The sequence below is a fragment of the Plecotus auritus genome, assembly GCF_963455305.1.
Source record: "Plecotus auritus genome assembly, chromosome: 4".
Classification (NCBI taxonomy): domain Eukaryota; kingdom Metazoa; phylum Chordata; class Mammalia; order Chiroptera; family Vespertilionidae; genus Plecotus; species Plecotus auritus.
In genome coordinates this window covers 87,729,423-87,745,091 of record NC_137775.1, presented here as the reverse complement: position 1 = coordinate 87,745,091, position 15,669 = coordinate 87,729,423, and the positions used below count along the sequence as shown (strand labels likewise).

At 41.8% G+C, this 15,669-nt stretch overlaps 1 pseudogene across 1 annotated transcript; it reads left to right on the top strand.

Annotated features, from left to right (window-relative positions):
• The first annotated feature begins 13,021 nt into the window (after window positions 1-13,021).
• On the top strand, window positions 13,022-14,152 carry LOC308246039 (NADH dehydrogenase [ubiquinone] 1 alpha subcomplex subunit 9, mitochondrial-like; annotated as a pseudogene). Its single transcript has one exon. The product of its transcript is annotated as an NADH dehydrogenase [ubiquinone] 1 alpha subcomplex subunit 9, mitochondrial-like (transcript).
• Window positions 14,153-15,669: the final 1,517 nt, after the last annotated feature.

Genomic DNA, 15,669 nt, shown 5'->3' with positions numbered 1-15,669 from the left:
CCCTTGGCAGAAAAAGGTTCCCCACCCCTGCTTTAGAGCATTCACTGGGGGATCTTAGAACATATCCCTGTAGGGACTATGGTATTTTTTTTTATACAATTGTTTGAAAGGGCATCCTTATATTGACCTCAAACCTGCCTTCTTAGGATTTCCTATCATTGATCTAGTTTAATTTCTGATGCCATGGAGACAGAGTCCAATTTCTTTTCCAATTGATTGTCTTTTAAATATGTGAAGATGGCCATCATATCTCACTCACTCCAAACCCCTCTCTCTGAGCAAAACATCCTCCATTCTTTAGACAAAATCTCACTCTTAGTAGTTCGTAGAATCTTCACCAACTTTAAGGCTTTTTCTTTTAATAGGATCCACTTGGTAAATATATGTTTACAAATAAAATTTTCTGGTTATAGAAGTAATATATTTATTTATTGTAGACATTTTGAAAAGTTAGGAAAACAAGATTCAGTGTGAGGATTAAATCTATACTAATAAAATGGTAATATGCAAATTGGTCAGGACACCCTCATAGTAAGGACTGCACAGCAGGCTGCATGGGGCGACAAGGCCAGCAGAGGGGCAGTGAGGAGTGACCAGGCTGGCAGAGAGGGGCAGTGAGGGATGACCAGGCCAGCAGGGGGGCAGTTAGGGGCGATCAGGCCAGCAGACAGGTGAGCAGTTAGGAGCCAGCAGTCCCAGATTGTGAGAGGGCAGTCAGACATCCCCCGACGGGTCCCAGATTGGAGAGGGTACTGGCTGGGCTGAGGGGACCCCCCCCTCCCCATGCATGAATTTTGTGCACCAGGCCTCTAGTAAAGTAATACATGTAAAGCACTTAGCATAATGCCTGGCCCACAGCAACACTGTAGCTGTTACAAAAAATTAACATGGTCATGCCTCAACAAGTACTCTTTTTTTTATATATATATACATTACTTTTTAGAGTTTAAAGTTACCTACAAAACTGAATGAAAGGTACAGAGATCTCCCCTGCTCCCACACATTCATAGCCTACCCCATTGTCAACACCCTGCACCAGAGTGGCACCTATGTTACAATAGCTCACATTGTTGCATTATCAACCAAACCCCATTTTCTACATTAGGATTCACTTTGGGTGTTTACATTCTTTGTGTTTTGGCAAGTGCATACTGACATATCCACCATTACAGTCTCATAGAGGATAGTTTCACTGCCCTAAAAATCCTCTGTGCTTCTATTCATACTTGCCTCCCCACTACCCCCGGGCAACCACTGATGTTTTAATTGTCTCCATAATTTTGTCTTTTCTAGAATGTCATATAGTAGGAATCATACAGTATGTAACCTTTTCAGATTGGCTTCTTTCTCTTAGAAATATGCATTTAAGTTTCAGGTGTTTTTATGGTTTGATGGTTCATTTATTTTTAGTGCTGAATAATATTCTATAGTCTGGATGTATATTTTACTTATCTATTCATCTACTGAAGGGCATCTTGGTTGCTTTCAAGTTTGGGCAATCTATAATAATAAAAGCATAATATGCTAATTAGACCAGATGTCCTTCCAGATGATCTCCAGATGAAGCCAGGGCTGCAAGGGAAACCCGGCTCCCGAGTGCCAGAGGGAAGCTGGTGCCTGCAGCCAGGGGAAGGAAGGCTTACTCTTGCACGAATTTCATGCATTGGGCCTCTAGTTATATATAAAGCTACTATAAACATTTTTGTGCAGTTTTTTTTTTGTGGGCATATTTTTAATTCATTTGAGTAAATATTAAAGAGCATGATTGCTGGTTTGTATTGTAAGAATGTGTTCTGTGCCTTGAACAGTACACCAAAAGACATTGGGTTCGATTCCCAGTCAGGGCACATATGGGGGTTTGATCTCTGAGGCATGTACAGGAGGCAACAGATCAATGTGTCTCTCTCACATCCGTTTCTCTCTCTCTCTCTCTCTCTCTCTCTCTCTCTCTCTCTCCCCTTCTCCCTTCCCCTTTCTCTAAAATCAATTTTTATTTTTTTAAAAATATGTTTTTATTGATTTCAAAGAGGAATGGAGAGGGAGAGAGAAATAAAAACATCAGTGATGAGAGAGAATCATTGATCAGTTGCCTCCTGCATGTCCCCTACTGGGAATTGATTCCTGCAATCTGAGCATGTGTCCTGACCAGGAATTGAACTGTGACCTCCAGGTTCATAGGTCGACACTCAACCACTAAGCCTCACCAGCTGGGCTAAAATCAAATTTTTAAAAAGAAAAAGAAAAAAAGAATATATTTGAAAGAAATCATCAAAATGTCTTCCAAAGTGGCTATACCAGTTTGCATCCCATCAGCAATGAATGAGAGTTCCTATTGCTACACATACTCACCTGCATTTGGTGTTGTCAATGTTTTGGAATTTCGCCTTTCTAATAGGTGTGTAGTAGAATCTCATTGTTGTTTTAATTTACATTTCCATAATCACACATGATGATGTTGAACATTTTTTTCCTTTGCTTATTTGACATCTATATATCTTCTTTGGTCAGGTGTCTGTTTTGATATTTTCTCTTTCTTAATTGGTTGTTTTCTTTTTGTGCTTATTGTTGTTTTAAGAGTTCTTTGATATTTTGAATAACAGTTCTTTATAAAATATGTACTTTGCAAATAATTTCTCCAACCTGTGGCTTGATTTCTCATTCTCTTGACAGTGTCTTTCACAGAGTAGAAGATTTTACTTTCATGAAGTCCAGCTTATTGATGATTTATTTCATTGGTTGTGCCATTGGTGTCTTATCTAAAAAAGCTTTATGATACCCAAAATCATCTAGACTTTTATTCTATACCAGAGGCCTGGTGCACAAAATTTGTGCACTGGGGGAGAGTGTCCCTCAGTCCAGCCTGCACCCTTTTCAATCTGGGATCCCTCTCACAATCCAGGACTGCTGGCTCCCAACTGCCCGCCTGCCTGCCTGCCTGATTGCCCCCAACCGCTTCTGCCTGCCAGCCTGATCACCCCCTAACCATGCCCCTGCCAGCCTAACTGCTCCCCTGCTGGCCCAATTGCCCCCAACTGCCCTCCCCTGCAGGCCTGTTCACCCCCAACTGTCCTCCCATGCAGGCCTGGTCCCCCCCAACTGCCTTCCCCTGCAGGCCCGGTCACCCCTAACTGCCTTCCCCTGCTCACCTGGTCCCCCCCACAACTGCCCTCCCCTGCAGGCCTGGTCCCCCCCCCCCACCAACTGCCCTCTCCTGCTGGCCTGATCACCCACAACTGCCCCTCCCCTGCCAGCCATCTTGTGACCACATGGGGCGGCCATCTTGTGCGAGGGCATGATGGTCAATTTGCATATTGCCTCTTTATTATATAGGATTACATCCTAGGAGTTTTATAGTTTTGCCTTTTGACACTTAGGTTTAGGATCCATTTTGAGTTAAGTTTTGTAAAGTGTATAAAATCTGTGTTTTCATCATAGGTTTGCCTAATTCAATATTCTTGGCTTAGAGGAAAATTTAATTGATGAAGTGACCCTACAAGGATTTCAGATTTTCCCAAAGATACATACTCATGTTTTTTTCCAAAGAGAGAACTTCAGACTCTTTGCTTCCTCACTATAAGAGATTATAGGGGTCTAAGTTTGTGAAGAAATTTGGACATTACATATCACTACTAGTAAAATAAAACATCAGTATTAAATATACTTTTAAGTGGTTATATAAATTAATGTATCCTCATAATATCCTATGAGCTAGGTCAACTATTATTTTCATTTTACAGATGAGGAAACCAAAGCACAAATAGATTATCTAGCTCCAGTAAGTTGAGCCAGAGTGGAACCTAAATAGCCTGGTTTAAGACCTGTTAGGGTCTTTCATGTAAGAAAATGCAGTCATTTTTTAAAATTTCTTTATTGATTAAGGTATTACATATGTGTCCTTATCCCCCCAGTGCCCCCTCACCCCCCCCCCCACTCATGCCCTCAGCCCCTGTTGTCTGTGTCCATTGGTTAGTCTTATTTGCATACATACAAGTCCTTTGGTTGATCTCTCCCCCTTATCTCCACCCTCCCCTACCTTCCTTCCCTCTGAGGTTTGACAGTCTGATCGAGTCATTTTTAATGGCCAGTCAGAGTGAATGAGGCCTTCCTCTTCAGTGCCTGATAGCACTATTTTACACATCCCTGAAGAATGCCTGTCACATATTGTTTGTAAATTACTTGATGGATGGCACACATAGCTTGTCCTATCTGTACTTTTAATACACGTTTAACTGTTGATGGGAAATTTAGGCTTAGAGAGAACAGCTCAGACTAAAATTCCAGAACAGCTCAGACTAAAATTCCAGTCCTCACAATCTTGATTAAGTTACTGTTCTTTATCCTGCATCAAAATGGCTTACCTGGTGCCACATTAAATACTAGAAAAGTACCTCATAGCCTACCTAAATTTCAGGCTATTCCTTATTGATTTAGTTCAGCTATAATGCCATGTGAGAAAGATGCATATGTTGTTTTTTACATAACAATCCATGCTTTACATTGGCAAATATAAAAATGGGCTGGATTTTAAATTAAAATAAGTTGGAGCAAGCCAGATTCTGGTCTGAAAGTGGAGTATGCCATATATATCACCCTGGGTTCACAATATTTTATGTCAAGTCATGGAAATGCAAAAGACAGAAGAAACATTTCTCAAAGCATGCTAAGTTCCTTTGCTTTATTTTTCTCTTGACAGTGCAGTGGGATGGAGAGTGGTCACCAAACAGGGAGCAGAGTAAATGATCTTATGGCAATGTTCTTGGTTGCTCTCAACTGCTCTAGAGACTTTCCTTGGGGGAGAAAATTGATCATACATACTCCCTGGGGAATCTGGGGATAAAGTAAAGATGACTGAGTATATTTTTAGTAGCTCAAGGAATCCCTGGTATCAGTGTCCTCTATCCAAAGACCACCAAGAACACGCCTGTAGTTGAACAAGTTGGGTGTATTTCTCTTTGCAATGAGAGAGAATGCACACCAGGGAAATGTGCATGGCAGTAAGAGGATATTAGAAAGAACCCATCACAGGGTTTGGACTTGTCTTAAGTGATTTACGGGAAGGTTCAAGGAAGCAGTGCTTTGCTCCAGATTGGATGCTGTTAGAAAGCGGGCATAATTCTTCACTTAGGTATATTAATAATCATATATGTAAGGCAGGAGGAATAAAGCAAGGCTACAGCTCTAACTGGTTAAGAAGCAGCAGTCATTTTTGTTAGCCGGGACAGGGGAATGTTTGATCATTCTTGTAGGTTGGACATGTTCACATTTTCGCCTCTGTTTGATAGCAGATCTTGCTTTTGTCTTGATTTGTCATGGTCCTGGGATGTTTCATGAAACAGTTTATATTCAGTAATAGGATAACACCAATGCCAGGAGGATCATGCCCATCATGGCAGATCATAGCTGTGAGGGGCACTTTTCTCTTTCTCACTATTAAGATGTTGTCACTATGATAGATAAGACCTCCCTTACCTTGGCAAACTCACATAGTAATCAGCCCATCAACAATCCCTAATAATCAGCAATACCAGTACCTAGTAATGTCCATCATCTTTGCTGCAAGGAGAAAATAAGGAAAAGTAATATGAATACTTTAGATGGGCTTTTGAAAGAAAAAGGAGTACGTGTAAAGCTCCCAAGACAACTAGAGAAAAATAAAAGATGGGGCCTTGTGGTGGGCACTGAAAGAAAAGACAGACCCTGGCCAGTGTGGTGCAGTTGGTTGGAGCATCATTCGGTACACCAGAAGGTCACAGGTTTGATTCCCTGTCAGAGCACATATCCAGGTTGCAGGTTCAATCCCCAGTTGGGGTGCGTACAGGGGCAACCAATCGCTGTTTCTCTCTCTCTCTCTCTCTCTCTCTCTCTCTCTCTCTCTCTCTCTCTCTCTCTCTCTCTCTTTCCTCTCTCTCTAAAATCAATAAAAACATATCCTTGAGTGAGGATTTTTTAAAAAGAAGGTTCTGTGAGTATTAGAGTGAAATGGGAAGATGTTATAGAGAGTGGCACCTGGGCTAGCCTTCAAAATGAATTGAATTTGGAGAACAAAATAAGTGGGTGGTGGACCTTTTGTGTGAGGAGAACCATAATAACTCAGAAGAAGATGAGCTTTGGCCCTATTAACCACTATAACACAGGGAAGCAGCAGGGACACAGCCGAGATAAGATCCACCCTTAGGGCTGGCCAAGCATGGAGGTGAGAGAATAGATGAGGGCAGAGAAAGACTAGTTCTATCACTGGGACAAACCCAATCCAAAAAAACCCATTGTGGTCCCAAAATAACACAACAGACAAAAATAAACTAAGTATATTATTTACCACCAAGAAGTCTCATATAGAGAAGCTGGCTTATCTTGACAAAGAGCTTAAAGAAACAGAATCTAAGACAAGACTGAGAACCCGTTGCCAGAATCCTGAGGTGAGGATGATTCTTGGTAACCAAGAGGCTCAGGAGACTCTAAGGATAGCTTGATAGTAAATTGTGTCAATGATGCTGGAGCTCCTTATAACATCCCTTTATGTAAAGTTTGGGTCAATCCTAGAGACAAGATGGGACTGAATTTCAGGCAAGAGTCAAGAGCCCCAGGTCTGAGAAGTGGAGGACTGGAAATACTGGAGCCCAGCACAGGTCTGAAGTTGGAATCTCAACCTCTATTTGCTAGCTGGATGTCCTTGAATAAATAAATCACTTTACTCCTCTAAACATCTGTAAATTCAGGATCATGGTAATCATATCATACATTGTTGTGAAAATTAAATATCATAATTCTTATAAAGCATTTGACCCAGTATCTGTCATCATCATCTGCTGCATTATCATCATCAAAGAGAGAAGAATGTTCTAAGAAAGAGGTCAACAAATCCTGTTCTCACATATTTTTCTAAAAAAATGGTTGATTGAAACACAGCTCATTCATCTATGGATTGTCTATGGCTGCTTCTCCTACAACACCAGTTGGTAGTTCCAATAGACCTTGAGACCTGCACAGCTGAAAATGCTATTTGTCTTTTTACAGAAAAAGTTTGCTGACTTCTGCTCTAGGGCAAGAAAAGTCAAATGACTGTGGCTATATGAGACTCCCATGTGAACCAAGCACAGGGTGACATAGGAAGTAGCAAGAAAAATTTGAGCAGGTAAGTTGAAGTGAATAGTCTTAAAGTGGCTCAAAAATTAGAATGATCCAGAATACTTTTTAACAAGGGCAAATAGGATCTGACAGCCTCCCATTTACCTGACTTTTATCTTGAATAATAATTCGACTTGGAATGCTATCTAAGGTTATGGTCTTGCCCCATTTCCAGTGGTCCACCCTGTTCAGCAAGACAAATGATGACACTGAGACATCCTAGGAATGAGCTTTCCTAGAACCATGGGACTCCGGACTCCATTATTCAAACAAAAGGTTGGTCATCAATGCATCCTTTGGATTAAGTTATAGCCAAAAGGGGGATGTGTGGATGAAAGGGGCCACATGCTAACCTGACAAGTTCAGGGAAGGCCTGAATGGCAGTCTTGCAAACTTAAAGACTTAAAGTAACCACAAAGGATGGTCTGAAACTAAAACTTTAAAAGCAGTTATGGTGGGTAGTCACATCCTAGACCAGTATCTTCCCTGACAAGGTCAATCTTTACCTTAACTGAGCCTATGTCTTTTTGCATCCACAATAACATATCCTTGAAATGTCAGGGTAACTTGTAACTTCCCTTTTTCCAGACCCCTCAGGGTACAACCAAATGCCCTGGGCGCTAGGACAGATACCACAAATTCTCTCATTGTTATTGTTATAATGTTAATTGTTGGCTGTTAACTATCCTGTACCAACCTAAGTAAAAGAAGTATGTGTTGCCGAAACCGGTTTGGCTCAGTGGATAGAGCGTCGGCCTGAGGACTGAAAGGTCCCAGGTTCGATTCCCGTCAAGGGCACGTACCTTGGTTGCGGGCACATCCCCAGTAGGGGGTGTGCAGGAGGCAGCTGATCGATGTTTCTCTCTCATCGATGTTTCTAGCTCTCTATCCCTCTCCTCTCTCTTCCTCTCTGTAAAAAATTAATAAAATATATTTTTTTTTAAAAAAGAAAAGATTTATAAAAAAAAAAAGAAGTATGTGTCTATTATTTTACTGTTTATCCAATCCCAGAGGTCCCCCTCCCCTTTTGCTTTCTCCCACCTCTCTAATCTATTACCAATGGATTTCATGTAACCCACCTACATCTCCTCTTTTGATTGTAATGTATAAAAATATGTGAAAAACTGACATTCTCAGAGCATTATCCCAATCCCTTGACATTCTGCTTCCCAGCAATTGTCAACAGTTTGGTCAAATAAACTCACAAAAATTCTTAAAAAAAAGAAGAAGAAGAATTTTTAAAAAGATGCTATATTCCAAACATCTCAAATCAGTGGAACTAACTCTCTAGGACCAGCTACATAATTTGAAGAAAGGGCAGTACAAAATAAAAATACTGGGTCCTTGATAAAAAGTATTAAGAATTTCAAGATGATGCCAGCAGACCATGAAACCAAGCACCGGGACCTTCTGCGCAGGTTGCACAGCTCTGTCTCTGGAGTATGTAAAGTTGTCCAGGTCAAGTGTTGGTAGGGTGACATGTACAGGAACAGCCACAGGGCAGCTAAGCAGATCTGTGTCTTTCCTTCACAGAAGGAAGAATGTGCAAGGCACTGCAATATGGGAACTGTCTGCTAAATAAAAACTCATAGATTACTTGGTTTGTCCAAAAGTAGAATAATAATCGCAAAACCAAAAAGATGGCTGGGTTGTGTTTTGTTTTTAATGCTCTTGTGACAATCTGTAGAAAAGATGGGTATATAAATAAGTCTTTTGCAGTTCATAGTGTAGAAAATATTCATAGGTAGACAGCTAGATAGATAGGATAGGATATTATAAGCTTTCCAATATTACTGTATTTTTTAAAGTCTACGAATTAAAGGAAGATGCTTTTGGGTATCAGGAGAATGAGTGTGTAGGTGCCAAAAGGCCAATTCCAGGTGTGATCACAAGTCCCATGGGGAGGTAGGTCCCCCCACAGGGATCTGGACAACAGAGCACCCTCAAGGATGCCTGTGACTCATTGGTGTAGCACCAGCCTATTAGGGCCATCCATGTTGCCAGGCATGGGTCAGATTCCTCCAGGGGTTGACAAGGTGACATACTCTGATGAATTAATTTGTGCTAAGGTGCTAATGGCTGATAATTCTCTGGTTACTTTCAGATAATGTCTATACTGAAATGGAGCCAGTTTCTTTGTCTGGAGGCCATAGTCATCCTGTTCTCTGTCAGCCTGTTCCTTCTTGTCCCTGTCTTCCATGCTATCCCCTGGCAGTTCCCTCTCTGCTTAGGGACAATCTCAAATTCTTCCACCAAAGATGAGCTGAAAATAGTAAATATTCTAAGACAATGATTCTCAAAGAGTTGTGTGGGACCAGCAGCACTGGCATCACCCTGGAGATTGTTTAAAATGCTCACGCCAGATCTATTGACTCATAGACTCAGATTGGGACTCAGAAAGCTGTGTTTTAACAAGATTTTCAGGGGATTCTGATGCTTGCTAAAGCTTGATACCACCATCCTAAGCATTTAACTTGCATCAGCACATTTATTTTTTTTAAATATATTTTTATTGATTTTAGAGAGGAAGGGAAAAGGAAAGAGAAAGAGAGAGAAACATCAATAATGAGAATCATTGATCGGCTGCCTCCTACATGCCCCCTACTGGGGATAGAGCCCAGGCATGTGTCCTTGACCAGAATCGAACCTGGGACCCTTCAGTCTGCAGGCCGGCGCTCTATCCACTGAGCAAACCGGCTAGGGCTGCACCAGCACATTTAATTTTCACAAGAACACGCTAAATTGGGTAAAGGTTGTCTCCATTTTACAGATGAGGAAACTGAGGCACAAAAAGTTTAAGCAACTTGATAAAGGTACTAAGGAGGTAAATGGTAGAGCTGGGCTTTGAATCCAGGCAGTCTGGCTCAAGAATATGGGTGTTACCTCAGCTATGTGACATACCTCAGTGCATTACATACCTTAGCTATGTTACCTTTCAAATCAATGCTTCCCTGAAACCATTTGTGATTTGTCTCCCAAATATCACAATAGCTCCCATAGCACCTTCTTCTCTTCAGATGCTTGTGTTTTCCTGTCATTCTATCCCCAGTACCCAATACCTATATTGCAGTGAGCAAACTTTAGTGTATGATGAAAGAATAATAATTGAGCCTGGCTGGTGTGGCTCAGTTGGTTGAGCATCCTCCCATGAACCAGGAGGTCACAGATCAATTCCTGGTCAGGGCACATGCCCCAGTTGTGGGCTCAATCTCCAATAGGGGGTGTGCAGAAGGCAGCTGATCTATGTTTTTCTCTCATTGATGATTCTATCTCTCTCTCCCTCTCCCTTCCTCTCTCTGAAATCAATAAAAACATATTTTTAAAAAAGAATAATCTTCTGCATGCCCCCTCCTGGAGATCAAGCAGACTGTTGAACCTCAGAAGGAAGGCAGGGGTGGGTGGATGGGAAGAGATCAACCAATGAACTTGTATGCATATGTGCATTACCCTTGGACACAGACAATGGGGTGGTGGGGGCCTGGGGTGGGGGATGGGAGCGGGCTGGAAGAGGTTAATGGGGGAAAAAAGGAGGACCTATGTAATACTTTCAACAATAAAGATTTAAAAAATAATAGAGTAATGATTGAATGAATTGATCAGTGTGAATGAATAAATGATTTGACTCAAAAGTGACTTGACTAGAATTTTCCAGAGAGCTTTAACAAAAAACAAAACAAAAAAAAATCAGCTTCCAGAATCCTAACTTTCACCAACTCAAGAGTGAGGCCTGGGAGTCTGTATTTTAAAAAGTCAAACCTAAAATAAGACCAGGTTTCAAAAACAATTGTGCCCAATAGACTGATTCTGTTGGCACTGATGATTGCAGAGAGTTTGACAAGACCAAGCTGAGAGCATGAGTGGAGAAAGGGGGGCTCTTTGGACCTTTAAATCCTATCCTATGGGAGCTGCTAAGCCTGTAGCCAATGCTTCCTGGAAGAAAGTCTGAACACGCTCCAAATGTAGGCACTTTATATGATATTCCTCGAATAAGATCAATATGAGAAATGCCTGCAGTTGGTACCACGAAGCTATACACGGCAAGTTTTTTACCCCTGGAACAGGCAGTCCTCGGCGTATATATATAACTGGGTCATATTCCAAAAATGTATTTGTAAGTTGAGTTGTTTGGAACTCAGAAAACACTTTCCCACAGAAGTAATATTAGAAAAGAGGGTTCCATTCCTCTGCCAAAACACAAAACCTGATTTAGAACACTCTGTCTCTGAAATAGCAATTCAGATAGACTACGGGGACATCCATGGGAAATGTGACTGGGACCCACCCAACTTGGAACTGGGGATTCTGGGAACACAGTGACTCTGGATAAGACAGGCTTGTGACAGCATCATAGGTTGGTTCTCCTTCCTCCCTCACCACCGCCCCCCCCCCCCCCGCCCCCGCACCACAATTTAGTGGCTACTGGTCACAACTTAGAAAGACAAAGTTATCACTTGAGGAATACTACTTGGGATTCAATGACACTTTCCTCCCTTCACCTGTGCAGTCAGGAGCTATGCCAGACCTCAGGGCTCCCCAGTCAGGTAGGGACAATCAGCAGTACTTGTACCCTTACCTCTGATATCCTCTCACTGGATTTTAGAAATATTACATAGCCCAGCCGTGGGCAAACTACGGCCCACGGGCCGGATCCGGCCCGTTCGGCTGTTCTATCCGGCCCTCGGAGCCGAAAGAGCGGAGGGTTCTCTTGCTCTCCACTTCGTTCCTTCACCAGCAGCAGTGTTAACATGGCAACTTCGGGAAACACGGCCGCAGCTCCTTCTGAGTGGGCGGATTCAGTAGAAGGAACAACCTTTCAATCTTCCAGAGGCTCCTTGTAATGCCCGTGGACGCGTCCCCCAACATCACCCTGGGAATGCGGAGACACGTTATGGTGGTGATGTAGGGAGACACGCCCCTGGAGAGCACAGTATCAGAGCATTAGCTAAAAAGGAGACCAACAACACTGTTCCCACTGAAGATGATGTTTTAAAGACCAAAAACCTTTCAACCCAGTCTACATTGCCATCTACATCTACGTCCCGGGCATAATTTGGAAGTTGCACTAAAGAAAATGTTTAATTTACTGTTTACACATTTTGTTCTTTTCTATTTGTTTTAGTTTTAAATTATTTTATTATATTTAAGTTTAATTTGAAAGGCTTTTGTACCTTTCCTTTGTTAGGCAATTTTATTTTGCCTTTGCCATCTTCAATATAAGGTATGTTATTATGCTATGATTCCTCCATTTTTTGAAGTTTCAAATTATAATAATTAGTGTTTACATTCTTCTTTTAAAATGTTTGAAATGAATAAAACTATTGAAATAAAAAAAAAGACCGTACCCTTTTATGTAATGATGTTTACTTTGAATTTATATTAGTTCACACAAACACTCCATCCATGCTTTTGTTCCGGCCCTCCGGTCCAGTTTAAGAACCCATTGTGGCCCTCGAGTCAAAAAGTTTGCCCACCCCTGACATAGCCTATATAATTCAAATGTCACAGCAACTGCAACAGTCTTCCCTAGTATGCCTAGAATAATGGTTTGGAATAAGAGCCATAAACAAAATTGCTGCTTAAAAGTGTAAAAAAGGATTACATTTCTATTTTTTCCTTGACCATTAATTAATTAGCAGTATGACATCAGGTTCAGGGGTGGGCAAACTTTTTGACTCGAGGGCCACAATGGGTTCTTAAACTGGACCGGAGGGCCGAAACAAAAGCATGGATGGAGTGTTTGTGTGAACTAATATAAATTCAAAGTAAAGGAGCAGAGGGGAGAGCAAGAGAACCGGATAGAACAGCCGGATCCGGCCCGCGGGCCGTAGTTTGCCCAAGGCTGGGAGCCTCAGTTTCCTCATTCCCCAGCTAAAGTGCTGGGGGCGGGTGGGAGAAGATGGCGGCTGCCGCTCACCCCCGGGGTTGTCTGGGTCCTGCCAATGTCATGTTCTTCTATTACTGCATTAGCCACAGCGGTGCTTCACGGCCCACCCAGCGCCAGCTTCACCATGCGCTCATACCTCATGGGAGAAGTGGGCGTTCCTCAGTCAGTGGGGTGGTGGCCACTGTGTTTGGAGCAACAGGATTCCTGGGCTGATATGTTGTCAACCATCTTGGGCGTATGGGGTCACAGGTAATCATACCCTATTGGTGTGATACATGTGACTACATGCACCTTCGTCCTATGGGTGACCTGGGCCAGATTATCTTTCTGGAGTGGAATATGAGAAACAAAGATTCTATCCGAAGAACAGTCGAGCACATCAATCTTGTTGGGCGAGACTGGGAAACCAAAAACTTTGATTTTGAGGATGTTTTTGTGAAAATTCCCCAAGCAATTGCTCAGGTGTCCAAGGAAGCCAGAACTGAAAAATTTATTCACATTTCACATCGGAATGCTGATATTAAAAGTACTTCTCGATATCTGAGAAATAAGGCTGTTGGAGAGAAAGAAGTGAGAGATGCATTTCCAGAAGCCACTATCATAAAGCCGTCAGACATCTTTGGACAAGAGGATAGATACCTCAATTATTTTGCAAATATGCGCTGTTTTGGTGGTGTACCTCTTCTGTCCTTGGGCAAGAAGACAGTGAAACAACCAGTATATGTGGTAGATGTATCCAAAGGAATTGTGAATGCAGTTAAGGAGCCAGATGCCAGAGGGAAAACTTTTGCCTTTGTTGGGCCCAATCGATACCTCCTTTTTGACCTGGTGCAGTATGTCTTTGGTATGGCTCACAGACCCTTCCTCCCATACCCTTTGCCACGTTTTGCCTATCAATTGGTAGCACGATTCTTTGAAATCAGTCCACTTGAGCCCTGGACAACGAGGGATAAAGTGGAGCGGGTTCACATCACCGACATGACATTGCCTCACTTGCCTGGCTTGGAAGACCATGGTATTCAGGCCACACCCCTGGAACTGAAGGCCATCGAGGTGCTGCAGCGTCATCGCACGTACCGCTGGCTGTCTTCTGAAATGGATGAGGTGAAGCCAGCCAAGACTGTCAACTTTAATGGCCCCTGAGCTGCCCTGGGATTTTGGTGTCATTTGGGTCACCTGGCTAGTGACCAGGCCACTTTCATCAGAGAATCCTGTAAACAGTGAATAAGATCTCTCTATTAAAACATCTGAGGTTAAAAATAAATAAATAAATAAATAAATAAAGTGCTGGGGGCGGAGAATGGTTTATAAAATCTATGTTCTTTATAGATCTAATATTCTAGAATTCAATAAAAATGGTTCCCTCTACTTCCTTGTAAATAGATTTGCCAGTCTCCCAGCTGTTCTACCTTTTCCATACTTGGCAGTGAAATACTGAAAACTCATCTCATCTCAGGCCCAAAGGTGCACCAAGAAGAACAAAGGATGACAAGCTATGGTTTCTATTCAATCTCATTCAGTTAAATTTATTTCACTTAATTCTTACTTGTCCACGGCCAAACTTTATTTGGACAATAGCTCACTGAGTTTAAGCCCTGTACTCATGGAGGCATTGAGACATTGCTCAGCACTCAGCAAATTAAGGATCAAAATGGCAAAATGATGATAATGATAGTAGTAATTATTAGAATTTTGACATAGAAGGAAAATGAGAAAAAGATAATAATTTAAAGTTATTTGAAGTTATTTCAGAGAAAAACCATTACAATGAATCAACATAATCTTAACATGCACCATCAGGGACTTGTATTTAACACAGAGCTAAATATATTGTTTCTTTTATAGATGCCTTTTCCCAAAGGTCATGCTATCTAGAGAAAAAGGGAGGAGATGTGGTTATTAATAACCAGTTATGGTTTGGGATTGGTGATCCCTGATGGACATTAAGCCAGGTAGTCCATTAATAGCTGTTAGGGTCGTGTGTCCCTATCTCCTGGGGATTCACCTGGAGTTGGCATTAGGAACCTCAAGAAGATCCACTTAGCATCCTCTGCCTACCATGTGTCCAGTTCTCTGACCTGGATAAAAAACAGAAACTTTTACTTTCAGTCCCTTGGCACGGGGGGTGGGGGGTGGGGGGTGGGGGGGAGAGGAAGAAAGAAAGCCATATTAAAACAAACAAAAGCAAAAATTTTCCCAAATAAGCAATAAAAATTCTCATACCTCAACATCTTCCTAACCAGCTTGCATAAGAATACTAAGGAATTTTTTGGAGTAGAGAGAAAAGAAAGTCTAGTTCTAGAACCTCTGGAATTTCATTTGTCTGAGAACCAATTATTTAAAATGAATAATACTGTCTTACTGATCTACTTGCTGTGTGCAGACACTATGCTGAGTGTTTCATATGCATGTTTTAATTCACCCCTTAATACAAGCTAGTGAAGTATGTATTATTTCCACTTTTATAGTATTCATAAAAGAAAAAATATCAGGAGAGGATGGGCAAATGGTCCAGAAAAAGACAGGACTGCATGTACCCCCAATCCCAGGCATACAAACAGCCCAATGTGCCTGTAATTGCCTCAGATTAGAATCCTTGTTCCACCACATCCTATATCTTCAAGGAATTTGCTACGTTTTCTTATCTATAAAATGGGAAT